The sequence below is a fragment of the Camponotus floridanus genome, unplaced genomic scaffold (genome assembly GCF_003227725.1).
Source record: "Camponotus floridanus strain SB8 unplaced genomic scaffold, Cflo_v7.5 scaffold65, whole genome shotgun sequence".
Classification (NCBI taxonomy): Eukaryota; Metazoa; Arthropoda; class Insecta; order Hymenoptera; family Formicidae; genus Camponotus; species Camponotus floridanus.
The window spans coordinates 850,385-863,075 of NW_020229825.1; the positions used below are offsets into that span (position 1 = coordinate 850,385).

At 31.9% G+C, this 12,691-nt stretch overlaps 1 protein-coding gene across 3 annotated transcripts in view; it reads right to left on the reverse strand.

Moving 5' to 3' along the window:
- The window catches only part of LOC105250249 (Kv channel-interacting protein 1), a 74,442-nt gene that overhangs the window by 31,829 nt on the left and 29,922 nt on the right, over window positions 1-12,691 (reverse strand). The gene's annotated exons all lie outside the window — the stretch shown is intronic.

The window sequence follows — 12,691 nt, forward strand, 5'->3', positions numbered from 1 at the left end:
GATTCTTTCTCCGATGGAATATTGACATTTTTCAATTGCTTCTCGGGGATTTTTTGATCGACTAAACCAGCCGAACGTCATGCTCCAGCTGATTTCAGCAAATATTACGAGCTCCCTACGTCACATATTGGACGCTCGTCGATGTAGATGTATGGATTAAACCGATTGGGAATTTAGGGACATACGTGACATGACGATAAATGCAAAGAGGATAGTTACATGACGATATAATACGAACGCGTGTAACGTGACGTACGCGTCTTTCATTATGCATACGTCAATGAAAATCGTATTGTGAACTGAAATCAGCAATCGTCGGACTATCGTGAATAATATCTATGCTGTCATTGTACGGAGTTGCAATAACAATTTCTGTGCTACACGTGCTCTTTTCGACGAATACGAGGCGCACTCGTACGGACAATCGGGCCCGATTGTTGTGTATGCGACTGTTATAATGAATGACTATCCGGAAAAATTCAAAGTTACGAAGTTGCGGAACGGGAACAATGAAATTTGCATCTGGGACCGAGGATTCGATTGAACGCGGGAAAACTGTTGTAAATAACCTGAGGAACGGGAAATTTTCAGGCGCGATGTGGCGAGTCGTGAAAACTATCGTTATCGCATTTTGCAAAAAGCGAGACATTTATACACCCTCGACAATTCATGGAATTCACACTTTATTTACAAACCGATTTAGATATATTTTTATTTTCATGCAAATGGGGTTTTCGTGGTCGATCTAGAATCCCCCTCCACTCTCTAAAAGTGAATCAGTGTATTATCACTGAAAAACAGTAAATAGTCACTGATTACAGCAGTTATAAGTACAGCACTGTAAATCAGTGATATTTTATTGAAAGAATCAGTTAATAATTTTGACTGTTTCAATCAGTAATATTTCTCAATATCAATAATATTTCCTTCGTTTTTGTCAGTAATATTAAACTATAATTCATCTCTCTATCTATTTCATGTAAAATTAAAAATTTTATTTATATTTATTAAATATTTATTATATTAAAAATTTTATTTTATTTATATTACATGCATATTGAACTTGTTATTTTAAATAGATAACAAACGAATAATTTTCATTAAGTCGCCAGACATTTATTTGTTCGACTTATAAATATCGATTTAATATCTGAAGCCTCTCTATGAGATTGTATCAGAAATTAAATCGAAGTAATACTTCTAATTTTAAATGTCGCTCTTTGCAAACTTTATATAATTCTTATAATTAAAATTAAATACGAGAGAGATAGCGATCGTAGCCGTAAACGAACAAACTAGCGATTACTGATTTTACAGTAAAATTTACTGATTTTACAGTGAATTTTATTTTAACTGACCATAATCAGTGAGATATAAGATAAAATAACGAAAAAATAAGCGTTTCCACTGAAAATCAGTAAAATACTCTCTCATTCTCAGTGAAATCTTATTTTACTGTTTAAATAAGTGAATATTTTCACTGATTTACATTTAGAGAGTACTCTCTAAAAGCGAATCAGTGTATTATCATTGAAAAACAGTAAATAGTCACTGATTACAGCAGTTATAAGTACAGTACTGTAAATCAGTGATATTTTATTGAAAGAATCAGTTAATAATTTTGACTGTTTCAATCAGTAATATTTCTTTTGTTATTGTCAGTAGTATTAAACTATAATTCATCTCTCTATCTATTTCATATAAAATCAAAAATTTTATTTATATTTACTAAATATTTATTATATTAAAAATTTTATTTTATTTATACCGTATGCATGTTGAACTTGTTTATTTCAAATAGATAACGAACGAATAATTTTCATTAAGTCGCCAGACATTTATTTGTCCGACTTATAAAGATCGATTTAATATCTGAAGTCTCTCTATGAGATTGTATCAGAAATTAAATCGAAGTAATACTTCTAATTTTAAATGTCGCTCTTTGCAAACTTTATATAATTCTTATAATTAAAATTAAATACGAGAGAGATAGCGATCGTAGCCGTAAACGAACAAACTAGCGATTACTGATTTTACAGTAAAATTTACTGATTTTACAGTGAATTTTATTTTAACTGACCTGATAATCAGTGAGATATAAGATAAAATAACAAAAAAATAAGCGTTTCTACTAAAAATCAGTAAAATACTGATTCTCAGTGAAATCTTATTTTACTGTTTAAATTAGTGATATTTTCTGACTGATTCACTTTTAGAGAGCAGCAAGGTCCTAAAGCTCGTTCAAACATCATTCTTTGTACCATTCAGTGCAATCGTTTTATTTGCATTAATGGCATTAATTTCAATTTACTTGGCTGACGAAGAGCGTTTCGCTCGATCAGTCGCTTTTTTTTTTGGTCGAGATAAAAAGGGAAGTCCCTGCGGTGATTTTTAAACCAATTTCGAAAACAAAGTACGGGCACTAGATAGAGAGTTAAAACGATAGTGGTGTTCCGGTTCAAGTGAAGTTCGCGTGAATCCGACCTGAATCAATATTAACCACGTTGACCGCGACCTGCGGCTTTTATTTTAGATCCTATCCAACGGAGGAGGGAGGAAAAGCAACAAAAAGAGAAAAATTCTCCTGTCATCCGTTATACATACTGTCATAGTCTCTTTACCCTATCTTTCGCTCAATCTGATCTTTTCTCCATTTTTGTATGTCGTGTTTGTATATTTATTTGCGGATGACTGATCTCGGCTAACTTGGTCCAGTTGTCACTAAATTATACAACGTATCGAATTTCGCGAGGATGAGATTCATTCCTCCACGTGTATTGTTTCTATCCGCTTTTTTCCTTTTTTACGAGGGTGGTTTGAAAAGTCCGTGCAAAGTCAGAGAAATGGCACCACTGGTGTGTATCGAGGTTATTTTCAGTTAGTAGCATCTCTTAGGACCAAGTTTCAGCTAGATCAGTCTATTTCTCTGTGTTTGGCGTTCGTTTGAATCGAGGAAGTCGAGTGATTTCTAAAAAATGTATAAAAGAGAATTTGGCCGCAAAATTGATGAAGTTAAGGTCCCAACTCGTTCCGCATCCCCCCTATTCTCCAGATTTGGCTCCCTTGAACTACTACTTGGTCCCCAATATGAAGAAATGGCTGACGAGAAGGAGATTTTATTCAAACGAGATGATTGCGAAAACGAATGCCTTTTGCAGAGTTGGACCAATCCTATTATTTGGAAGGGATCAACAAACTGGAGCAGCATTGGACGAAGTTTATAAGCCTAAAAGGAGACTATGTTGAAAAATAAATAAGGTTTATCCCGAAAAATTAAAAGTAGTTTTCATTTTTGCACAGACTTTTCAAACGACCCTCGTGGTTCCTAAGCATCGTAAACATTTCCATATGCATTGAGAGAGCCCTTTCATGAATCTGCAAAAATTCTATTCCTTCTTACCTGATTTAAATGAAATCTAGAAATAACAGAAAAATATAAAAAATATTCAAGATACGTATCTTGCACAATAATCAAATTTTTAATTATTTGTGAAACAAGCCCTCTAAAAACCCTCGAAAAGTAGCCTATGTTTTCGTTGAAAGAAATTTTTTTTAAATACATCCCTTTACCTGTTTATTAAAATCAAGACATAATAAGACAATCGTTTCATGTAAGAATCCCTCGAGCAAAACAATCGTCCTATTTTCTCACTTATAATTTGATTTACAAATCAAATAATTCCCTCGATATAACAAGTTATGTCGATGTAACATTATGTGTACATTCTTCGAATAGCGGACCTTTCGTACGCGAAATAGTATTAAAAAGGCTAAAAGCTCGGCTCGGAGCAAAGTATCATGTATATTTAAAAAGCTCGAAAATAAAGTTTCCACCGTGGATCGACAATTTCGCGGGGAGGGGGAAGAGAGAGTGAGAGGGTTACTCTCGCTAAAGTACATCGGAGTTCGCGCGTTCTCGATTTGTGTTTTCGCGACCTTGCTATACTCGCGGTCTCTTCTTCCTCCTCCTCCTCTCTCCCAGGCAATCTGGATCCCTGGCAAGATGCGGAAGCGTCTGGGGAAATATACATTGTTTAAACAACTGCGAGCGCGAAATTTTCTGATCCGTCTCAGAGAAGAAGGTCAATCTAGAGCTCCGCGCATTCGACAAATTGAAGGGGGACGATGCGGAATGCAAATCTCACTGTTTTTCGAAGATTCTTCCGTACGCTTTCGCGCTCTATTCAATTTATTCAATGCTATTCGACGACAATCCTCAGCGAGACATTGCAGGAAAACACGCGCGTTTGCTTTCGTGCAAATTCCAATTGCAAACTTATACCGTGTATCACGAAGATATTTAAAAAGACCGCAGAAATATATTTTTTATAGTTTATACATGGAATAAAAAACGTTCATCGAGTAGTTTACAAATGATTGAATCGAAATTAACAATAATAATAAATATATAAATTATATAAATATATAAATATATAAATAATATAAATATATTATATAAATATATGAATATAAATATAATAAATAATTATAATATAAAATATATATAAATTATAATTATAATAATTAAATTAACATATATAACATATATATATAATATATATAAATAATAAATAATATATATATAAATATTATATATATAAATAATAAATAATAATATATCAAATATAGATATAAATAATAATTATAATAATTAAATTAACATATAAAATATATATAAAATATATATAAATAATAAATAATATATATATATATATATATATATATATAAATACTATATATATAAATAATAAATAATAATATATCAAATATATATAAATAATAAATAATTATAATAATTAAATTAGCAATAATAATTGATATCAAGATTCGTGTTTGAGACAAAGGAAGCGAAATTCGCTGGATCGCACTACGATTATGATTTCATCGAAATGTGCCAAGTATATGGGGTCTACGAATTTACCATCCATCGGCTAAAATTAAACGCCATGGTGCTAATGTCAAATCTGACATTTGGTCAAACTAACTAAATTTCTAGCTACTAACTGCCTAGAATGCGATAAAATCTCGCTCAAAGATATTCGCGGGCAGTGATGTCATTCGCAAGAATAATTAACCGACTTTCAAGAGGCAGTTGATGCAAAACGATAACCTTCCCCTATAACTTTATCGCGGATACACGGAAAACGACGTATATGTATATGCTTATTCGTGATATATACAGAAAATTAACAGCTGGTAAGGCCAGAAATTTAACAGAATTTGCGCAGCTCGCGTATCTCTCGAACGGCGTTCATTTTATACATCGAATCGATACAAAGCCCTAAAACATGCACCATTGCCCCAACCTGTTCGTGGTCGCGTGCTGATGATGATATCGGTACTTTCAACGAAGAATATTATTCCGGCGAGATGCGCAATTTAATTTTAATCTCCTGTAAGATTCGTATTACACTACAATTTAAATTAATAGCTAAATCTCCCCGTCCTGAACAAAACAATCTGACTTGTAATCAATCTAGAGAACAGAGATTGAAGTCGTGATATAATTCCGACAACTTCAATCTTTCGCAACCCTCGGACATTTTACGGACATGAGCTAAAATAATATCGTCTTTCGCAAATATTTTCGAGGGAATCTTAGCATTAAGAATTCAACGAGAAGATAATTTTGAAGATGATATTGACTAGCACTTTTTGCACTTTTTATCTTTTCAAGCATTCAATATTTCAGACTTTCCCTCTTCACTACCATACATTTTTATGGAATATTCTCTTTAAATGTAAATTTGAAAATCCGGAATAAGGAGATCCTTCATGTCAAGAATGCGCGGATTTTCTGAAATTTGCAAATCCCAACATTACACGCTGTTATTTATTAAATCTAAAATTATCGCATTAATCTTTACATGAAAGAAATAATAGTTGTTGATGCAATAAATGTCAATACGATGAAAATGTTAATTATAGTCTCTAAAAGTGAATCAGTGAAAATATCACTAATTTAAACAGTAAAATAAGATTTAAATTTAACAAGATTTAAACAGTAAAATAAGATTTCACTGAGAATCAGTGAGTATTTGACTGATTTTCAGTGGAAACGCTTATTTTTTTGTTATTTTATCTTATATCTCACTGATTATGGTCGGATGGATTAAAATAAAATTCACTGTAAAATCAGTAAATTTTACTGTAAAACCAGTAATTAGTTCGTTCATTTACCGCTATCGCTATCGCTCTCGTATTTAATTTTAATTATAAGAATTATATAAAGTTCGCAAAGAGCGACATTTAAAATTAGAAGTATTTACTTCGATTTAATTTCTGATACACAATCTCATAGAGAGGCTTCAGATATTAAATCGATCTTTATATTAAATAAGTCGGACAAATAAATGTCTGGCGACTTAATGAAAATTATTCGTTCTATTTAAAATAACAAGTTCAATATGCATGTAATATAAATAAAATAAAATTTTTAATATAATAAATATTTAATAAATATAAATAAAATTTTTAATTTTATATGAAATAGACAGAGATGACTTATAGTTTAATATTACCGACAATAACGAAAGAAATATTACTGACATTGAGAAATATTACTGATTGAAACAGTCAAAATTATTAACTGATTCTTTCAATAAAATGTTACTGATTTACGGTGCTGTACTTATAACTGCTGTAATCAGTAACTATTTACTGTTTTTCAATGATAATACACTGATTCACTTTTAGAGAGTACTCTCTAAAAGTGAATCAGTGAAAATATCACTAATTTAAACAGTAAAATAAGATTTCACTGATTCTCAGTGAATATTTTACTGATTTTCAGTGGAAACGCTTATTTTTTTGTTATTTTATCTTATATTTCACTGATTATGGTCGATTAAAATAAAATTCACTGCAAAATCAGTAAATTTCATTGTAAAACCAGTCATCGCTAGTTCGTTCATTTACTGCTGCGATCGCTATTTCTCTTGTATTTAATTTTAATTATAAGAATTATATAAAGTTTGCAAAGAGCGACATTTAGAATTAGAAGTATTACTTCAATTTAATTTCTTATACAATCTCAATAGAGAGGCTTCAGATATTAAATCGATTTTTATAAGTCGAACAAATAAATGTCTGGCGACTTAATGAAAATTATTCATTTGTTATCTATTTAAAATAACAAGTTCAATATGCATGTAATATAAATAAAATAAAATTTTTAATATAATAAATAATTAGTAAATATAAAGGAAATTTTTAATTTTATATGAAATAGATAGAGAGATGAATTATAGTTTAATATTACTGACAATAACAAAAGAAATATTACTGATTAAAACAGTCAAAATTATTAACTGATTCTTTGAATAAAATATCACTGATTTACAGTGCTGTACTTATAACTGCTGTAAGTGACTATTTATTGTTTTTCAGTGATAATACACTTATTTTAGAGAGTACGATATTAGAAACAGTCAGTCGCATCGAGTTTATACCGATAAGCGGTGGGTAGGCTCATATCGTTAATTGTGTCAGAGAAAGTGAAGAAAAGTACGTACAATGCGTTCGATGTCGGTGAGGGGGTGCCATGCGACCGCTCGCCTAAATAAATATCACCGGCGAAGCCACTGAATGAATGGCTCTAAAGTTAAGTCTGTCGCCTGTGATCGAAGGACAAGCGTATCATCACCGCCGCTGGTGGGGTACGTCAGTGACGTCACGGACGGAGGAGAGGAGGGATCGATACAGCTCAGCATCCACCTTCCTTCTCGTCCTCTGTCTCTCTCTCTCCCTCTCTTTCTATTTCCCTACATCTACCTCTTCTTGTCCTTTACTGATCTTGCCCATCTACAGCCATCTTTCTCTTTTTCCCTCACCTTCTCATTAGAATTATCTTTCATCTCGCTTTCTCTCTCATCCCACGTGAGATTCTCTTAAGCCTTTGCTGCTACGACCCCCACTGTTCTCTTTGTTTTCTTGTTTCTTGCAAAAATGTTTCTTTTCTCCTTCTATTTTTTTCCTTTTTCACTGTCTTCGTCTTGATAGGCCATCTTTTTCCTTTTATTTTTCTCTTTGATTTCTAAGCTGCCTTCAAAGTTCGTGCATGTAAAGGGTAATATATCGAATATATCCCATTCTCTCTCTCTCTCTCTCTCTCTCTCTCTCTCTCTCTCTCTCTCTTCTCATACATTACACACTCCCTCTTTCGCCCTTTTTCTCTTCGGATCGAAACACTGACAAGATCTCCTTTGGGCACTCAACGTTTATCCCTACATTTCGTGCTGCAAGCTTGAACTATACATGAAACACGGACAGCATTCATTATACGTGTGGTTAATTAAACGGGTAAATCAGTCCTAGTAATTCAATTATTCGTTATACTGGTTACTAGTACTGAATAATATTTCATAAAATTATTGTTACTAATAGGAACGCATTGATAAAATGCAAACAAAAGCTAGCAAATGATTGCGTAAATAATTAGTATATAATAATTTGCAGGTCAGTTAATTGAGAAATACATTCAGCCAATTATCATGTACTCTTTGTAATTAATATAATCGATCTTTTATACATATATTTTTTTTACAAATATTGATATATTTATGATAAAAAATAATATACGTGATGCTAATCATTTCTCTCCTATATCCCCGGCAATGACAATCTAATTCTTGTATTTCTCGAATCATTACACTCGAAAATACTTGGCAGATTTTTAATCATTTTTAGAATTCAGTTTTTATACAAACCACCGTGTGTGACCTGTTTATATCAACTGAACCGTTTCGTTCGCTTTTAACTCTCCGTTTCAGCAAGAGCGAATATTTATTCTCTAATTATAGCTACTACACGATAAAATGTGAGAATTTAACAACAATCAACGCGGCACACAAGCATAAAGCGATTAATGAGAAACGCGATCCTATGTAATTATATTGAAACCAATAATGAATTCATCCGATCAATATCGAAATCGAATGTAATTACAGATAAAACGAATTCATCGGATAATTTCTGCAACTGTGAAAACAAACCGAGAAACACTTTCCCATATTAACGAGTTTTTTATGAAGATGCATATATTTTGCGTCTCTCCTCTCGATATCAGTATATCGAAGTTCAGTATCATAAATGCGTTGTTCTACTTCCCTTATTATATAAAATGGAAAAATAACGACAGAGAAAATGTTTCGCAGCAGTCTGAATAAAGCGATGGACTATGTATAAAGAAAATGCTTACATAGTGTAAATAGAGCGCTTGCGAACAATGATGCTTCGGCAAAGGGGCTTATATTTTTCTCGAGCGCTAAAAACATGACGGAAATTTAAAAGGACAGATAACGTATACACGAGTCTGTGCCTCTCTAAAAGTGAATCAGTGTATTATCACTGAAAAACAGTAAATAGTCACTGATTACAGCAGTTATAAGTATAGCACTGTAAATTAGTGATATTTTATTGAAAGAATCAGTTAATAATTTTGACTGTTTCAATCAGTAATATTTCTCAATATCAGTATAATATTTCTTTCGTTACTGTCGGTAATATTAAACTATAATTCATCTCTCTGTCTATTTCATATAAAATTAAAAATTTTATTTATATTTACTAAATATTTATTATATTAAAAAATTTATTTTATTTATATTACATGCATATTGAACTTGTTATTTTAAATAGATAACGAACGAATAATTTTCATTAAGTCGCCAGACATTTATTTGTCCGACTTATAAAGATCGATTTAATATCTAAAGCCTCTCTATGAGATTGTATCAGAAATTAAATCGAAGTAATACTTCTAATTTTAAATGTCGCTCTTTGCAAACTTTATATAATTCTTATAATTAAAATTAAATACATACGAGAGAGATAGCGATCGTAGTGGTAAACGAACGAACTAGCGATTATTGGTTTTACAGTAAAATTTACTGATTTTACAGTGAATTTTATTTTAACTGACCATGATCAGTGAGATATAAGATAAAATAACAAAAAAATCAGCGTTTCCACTGAAAATCAGTAAAATACTCACTGATTCTCAGTGAAATCTTATTTTACTGTTTAAATTAGTGATATTTTCACTGATTCATTTTTAGAGAGTACTCTCTAAAAGTGAATCAGTGTATTATCATATTGAAAAATAGTAAATAGTCACTGATTACAGCAGTTATAAGTACAGCACTGTAAAACAGTGATATTTTATTGCAAGAATCAGTTAATAATTTTGACTATTTTAATCAGTAATATTTCTCAATATTAGTAATATTTCTTTCGTTATTGTCAATAGTAATATTAAACTATAATTCATCTCTCTATCTATTTCATAAAATTAAAAATTTTATTTTATTTATATCATATGCATGTTGAACTTGTTATTTTAAATAGATAACGAACGAATAATTTTCATTATTCGCCAGACATTTATTTATCCGACTTATAAAGATCGATTTAATATCTGAAGCCTATCTATGAGATTGTATCAGAAATTAAATCGAAGTAATACTTCTAATTTTAAATGTCGCTCTTTGCAAACTTTATATAATTCTTATAATTAAAATTAAATACACACGAGAGAGATAGCGATCGTAGTGGTAAACGAACGAACTAGCGATTACTGGATTTACAGTAAAATTTGCTGATTTTACAGTGAATTTTATTTTAACTGACCATAATCAGTGAGATATAAGATAAAATAACAAAAAAATAAGCGTTTCCACTGAAAATCAGTAAAATACTCACTGATTCTCAGTGAGAGATCTTATTTTACTGTTTAAATTAGTGATATTTTCAAATCAAAAGAATAGAGCAATTTATTCCCATATAAAAGATTTATTAATTGAACAAACATGTTTAAAAATAAAATAGAAAAAAGGAATATGTCGATATCGCGTGTCGTGTTTATCGAAGCATGAGCTTCAATCAAATCAATGGCAATTGACGGAGTTTATGTACAAAGTCTCATTTCCGATATGGCATCATGGATGACCTTCGCCCTTCGTTCTCATCTCATTATCTCCCGATCGATTTGAATCTGCCGCGATTAAAATCAACTTTGGATGAAAATGGATCGCGGTGCAGATCGCCCTAATGAATATGCGCGGCCGGGAATTGTTTTTCAGCCCGGACGTTCATCAGAAAGTCATCCATCACGACAGATGTTGGCGCACGCAACTAGCGATTACATTCATAGCCAGGGCAAACATGACCGCGCGATTTTTCGATCCTTCTTTTTCTTCCTGTCGACGAGGATTATAATGTAACAGGATTGTAAGGGAGCAAAACTGCAAAGCGTGATGTAAAAGTGTAGCTGATGAATGCAAATAAAGCACCTTGATGTGCATTTTTTGCCTAAAGTATTCCTCTCTTTTCTCGTTTTCTTTCCTCCTTCTTCTCAAGACTACAGAATATCGGACGAATGAATAAAGTCGCGCATTAAAACTGCATTTATGACGTTTCATTGGGAGAAAAGGTAAGGTGAAGCGTATAAACTGTGGCGAGCCATGTGCGAAACTTTATGCACGCCACATCCGGCAAGCTATCTTGGTTATTCGTCTCACCGGAAATTAGCAATTGCACGGAATTTCTTTTGCTACTGTATATATGTGTATACATATACAGAATGTCCCGTCACGTATCGCTTTTAATGCTTAATAGCAGAGTCTTTCGCAAAATTAAAATCGATCTTTCGAAAACGGTACCGATATCCCCTTAAATTAAGAGAATGAGAACTGTTTCATAAATTAAGCTTCAAAGATGCCAATATCCTTCATTTAATTTTAAACAGACTTTATTTTTCTATACAGGATGTCCCAAACTTAACGAATCAGCCGTTAATAGAAAATTCCTGAGATCATTTGGAGACGAAAATCTTAATACAAAAATGTTGAGGAAGATGTAATTGCGGCGCTACAAAAGATTAAAGATTACCAATCGGCGTGGTACGTTCTCCTGTGCTCAGAGATAGCGCATCAAGGTGCTCGCGTACAGCGCAATAATATCGATATCGATAGAGGATTCAATATAAAATAAAAAATAGAATTCTACAATGAGCGCGATTATGTTTTCGATGCGACAGTAGTCAGTAGTTTGAACATTTTTATGAAGTCTTCCTCAACATATTGAATCCTCTATCGATATCGATATTATTGCGCTGTACGCGAGCCTCTCATGCCGATTGGTAATCTTTAATCTTTTGTAGCGCCGAAACTACATCTTTCTCAACATTTTTGTATTAAGATTTTCGTTTCCAAATGATCTCAGGAATCTACCATTAACGGCTGATTTATTAAATTTAGGACACCCTGTATATACTTCTTTATAGGAAAATTTGAAGACTTGTGAAATATGTTATGTCAGGAGTAGAGATAAATCGCGAAAAGTGATGACCTCGACATTTTCGTATAGGAAAAATCGATTTCAAATTGGACGAGAAATATGTCATTAAGTTCTGATGTATTATATTGACAAAACACTACTCTATGGATTAATGATCACGATAATGACATTGATAAAACGATTCTACAATAATCCATAACCAGAATATTTTTCACGCTAATATTATTATCTACATAAAATACATGGCGTAAAGAAGACTGCAAAATATTTTCCGTTTTCTGAAAAAATAAAAAGAGTTACACACGTGCGTATTTTCATCTGTGCATCTTTTACATAACTATTCGACATTTTACATAAATATAAAGGGTTTTTCTTTTCAAGAAAAGAGATCTTT